Source organism: Octopus bimaculoides, chromosome 16 (assembly GCF_046866305.1).
Source record: "Octopus bimaculoides isolate indiv1 chromosome 16, ASM4686630v1, whole genome shotgun sequence".
Taxonomy (NCBI): Eukaryota; Metazoa; Mollusca; class Cephalopoda; order Octopoda; family Octopodidae; genus Octopus; species Octopus bimaculoides.
In genome coordinates, this window is record NC_142943.1 from 14,741,900 (window position 1) to 14,746,421 (window position 4,522).

A 4,522-nucleotide genomic window follows, 5' to 3' on the forward strand; every position below is an offset into this window, starting at 1 on the left:
CCCTCTGAACGGGACGCATGTCCGTCGCATGGTTACCCATTTACAGATGAGTGAACAGGAGCAACGTTAAATGAAATGTTTTCGCCAAGCACACAACAGATCTGAGAATCGAAACCACGATGAAAAATCGTAAGTACACCACTCTAACCACTAGACCGTTCGCCTTCTTTGAAAATACATGCAATGTTAAATACAATTTTAGATATGATTTAATTCTTGATAGTTTCTTATCTATCTTGGGAATATAACAGAGAAATAAACCTGAAGTAAATATTTTATTTATGTGATTATTTATATTATCCTAGTAAGAGTGCATGTGTATTTAAGTTTTAGGTATACCATGGCGAAAATGTCATGATTGTGTGTTGCCATCTGATATATAACAACGTTATTCGATGGAGAAGATACTTTAACTGTTATGAATCAATTTCATCACACACACACACACACACACACACACACACACACACACACACACACACACACACTCGCAGGTACTCCGAAATAAGTTAACTGCGTTTAACGGATTCACAGTTTGTTGCTGCCAAGGACATAGATTGTTTAGAAAAGTTGAGAGAATATTACTATTCTCTCAACAGTTATCTATTTATTGTTTATTCCTTTTGGATGTGTGGTCTCTTTCATGTTTAATTCAAAGATTTTCATACACACACATACACACACATACACGCACACACACTCAAATACACACATGCTTATATATTTATATATGTATGTATGTATGTATGTATGTATGTATGTATGTATATATATATATATATATATATATATATATATATATATATATATATATATTTGTATGCACATGTGTATATGTATGTACGTATGTATATGTATATATATATATATATGTCTGGATGCTTTGTGTTCTTGTCCCATTCTGTATTATATATATATATATATATATATATATATATATATATAGAGAGAGAGAGAGAGAGAGAGAGAAAGAAAGAGATAAACAGATAGACAGATAGATAGGTATGGTGTGTATGCAAGTGTATGGTCTATTTAGTACTTAAATTTTTGAATTCTTCACACAATGAGTTTGTTTCTTATATTCAGAAACGAATCTCTATCATTGGAATGTAGACAACCAATAGTTAAAAGTTCATTATTAAAATTTATAAAAATCCTACATATTTTAACTGTTTTACTTACTACAGGCTGACTTTGTAAGGACTTTCTCTCCCGGAAATGAAAAAGTAAAAGAAAAGAATTATATAGAAATTCCGCAACATAAGAAAAATAAATCTAGAAGCGATTCTCTCCCCTTAAGAAGCAGTCCTCAGTACAACCACATCTTATTTTGTTCTTCATCTGAAAACATCTATATTTCTATACTATTATTTTTGCATAATCTATTTAATTGCTTATAAAACGCTCTTCCCGTCCCCTACAAAAATATCTCAGAAAAATCAACCCGGGTCCAATATGCGAAGCTGTGCCTCCTGTAAGCTCATTTTGTCTTTGGCGCTAATTTTAATGACGGCTGATTTTAATGAAGACGGACTCCTCTATCAATACACAGCCTAACTTTATCATGATAACATTTGCCTAAACATTATTATCACTGCTTAGATACATTTGTAATGTTTTGTAATGCAATGCTTCATTGCTTTAAGTAATACGTGTCTTAATGCCCTAAAACCTTTTCCCCTGAATAACCGCTGCTGAAATTGGGATGCGCCTAATGTACCTGTACCATTGTCATTGGAATGAGCTGGGTAGTAGTGTATGTTGAGTGAATGAACAATGCATAATTCTCAAAACAGCTCTTCAACGATGAATGAGAAATCGGAAAGAATCCACAAAGCAAAACTAAGGAAAAGTCTTGGCCTGCATAAAACACGGCCCACTGAGAGGAGGTGGCGGCAAATAGCAATAATTGAAGGTATTCTCAGATGAAAGGTTGTGGTATATTTTAGAAAGGGCAGATTAAACATGCCGAGCTGAAACGTGCCTTACGCAAAACTCAAACTTGCCTTGTAATTCGAAGAGCTGGAAGTTTAATAATTGCATATATAACTTTTTTTCGAAAGCAGACTTTATTAATCATACGTCCGCAGAGACAATTGATGGATACTAGCTTCTTAACTTCACATCCACAAAGCGTTATTTGTATAGTCTATAGCTAAGTAACGCAAACCAAAGCCTGTCCTGCAGAAATATATGTTCATTGGCTTGTGAAGTGGCAGATAGTGAAGAAGATGGAGTGTTAGGTGAGTTGGATTTAGGTGGGAGTGTTCAACTGTTGATTATAAAGTACCAAAATAAATGGGGAAATATAAACACACTACAAAAAGCAACAACAAAACAGGAACAGCAAATCATATCAAATAATTGTTCAACATCCAATCAAAAGCGTTCATAATTTTGTCCGCACCTGTTCGACAAAATGAAGACCAGCAAAAGGCTCGAGAACATAAAATAAGAAAAAACAACGAAGAACTCGTAACAATGCGAGGCAACATCAACAAGAATTAAGAACAAACGACCAGGCAAACAAACCGGAAGGGATGAGGCTGACATTTGCCGTGAATATAAAAACTGCAGTGGGTTCCATCTGTAAATTGAAGGTACCTGATATTTATCATTTATCACTTTTATCCCTTTCTCCATGATATATTGAATTCAGCCTGTATTTCTGACTCCTCTTCTCTTTCTTCATCGCTTACCATCATATGTTGTTGTTGTTGTTGTTGGCACTCCGTCGCTTACAACGTCGAGGGTTCCAGTTGATCCGATCAACGGAACAGTCTGCTCGTGAAATTAACGTGCAAGTGGTTGAGCACTCCACAGACACGTGTACCCTTAACGTAGTTCTCGGGGATATTCAGCGTGACACAGTGTGACAAGGCTGGCCCTTTGAATTACAGGCACAACAGAAACAGGAAGTAAGAGTGAGAGAAAGTTGTGGTGAAAGAGTTCAGCAGGGTTCGCCACCATCTCTTGCCGGAGCCTCGTGGAGCTTTTAGGTGTTTTCGCTCAATAAACACTCACAACGCTTGGTCTGGGAATCGAAACAGCGATCCTATGACCGCGAGTCCGCTGCCCTAACCACTGGGCCATTGCGCCTCCACACCATCATATGAACGAACCACTTACTTTTTACCACTCTCTATACTTCTCATCTTTCTTTTCGCACTCTCTCTCCCTTTTCTCGTTGCTTTCTTCTTCTCTTAATTCACTTCCTTTCTTATTATCGTTCTCCCTTTCTGTCTTCGATGCGTAATTCTCTTTCCTCTCCATTCTACAACACCCACAATATTTGTGCCATCTTCTTACTCTCTGTCATTTAATCTCCTTTCATCGATGTCCATAATAAATTTTCTGCATTTAACCTTCAATGCATATATAAAGGTGTTTTGGCACCTTTATAGATATATTGAATATCAAAATAAATATTTTACCAAGAAAAATGTACATCTCCATCATCATCATTATCATCATAGTCGTCGTAACTGCGCTGTCATTTCTTCATCGTCGTCATCGTCCTCCTCGTCCTCCTCGTCCTCCTCGTCCTCGTCCTCGTCCTCCTCGTCCTCCTCCTCCTCCTCCTCCTCCTCATCATCATCATCATCGTCATTGGCATTTTCATCTCGTCGTGACCGTAATAATCTTTTTTTTTTCCAGCGAGACTCAGTACCTTATTTTGTCATAGACTATTAAAATAGATGAAAGCTATCATAGTATATTACTAATATTTAGGTTATTGTATTGCATGTTGTCGCGTCTACCGAAAAAGTAGGTTTTACCGAAAAACCTCCATCCACAAAATAATTTTTTATTTTTGGCAGAACATAATTTTTTTTTTTATAAAAGAGGTATGAGGTGAGACAATGGGATTTTATGATGACCATACTTTTCTGAAACTGCTTCGATTTCACGAGCTGGTCTTAATTTCCAGTTGAAGCCATTTTAGTTTAGCTATCATTGGTAATGCCAATACGGAAAGCCAAGAAGGTTACAGCTCTATAAACGAATGAAGGAGCTTCTATGTAGTCATTCGATCATCTAATGGTTCCGTTAAACTGGTAATGCACCCAGGCATGTGAAATGTAGGCCTCATTTAGAACTATACATCAAACGTTTTAGTGGTCAGATTACACTGTGTAACAAAGTTCAAAATTTTTTGTCCTTGTAAGTATTATTTCCTATTTGCTTCTATCTAGAAATTAAAGGAAATCACTACCATTCCCTTCAAACTTTGCCTTTCTGATCTGCACATCGATGTTTTGAAATTAACTTATTTTCCATTGCATTCCAGATTCAGCACTGAGCTGCTGAAGCAGATATATCGTTATAGCGAATATTCTGTTCAATACTACAGACTTGTTTGTAAGCTGCTTCATCATAACCACTTGAGTATGTCCCTTAGTTGCTGACAGTATGTGCATCTCTGGTCATGAGCAGGTGTAGCGGGGGAGCATCACAGTCATGTGTTGAGAGGGATTCTTCGGGTTTTGAATGAATGTAACAAAAGTGAAATTTGAAGGAC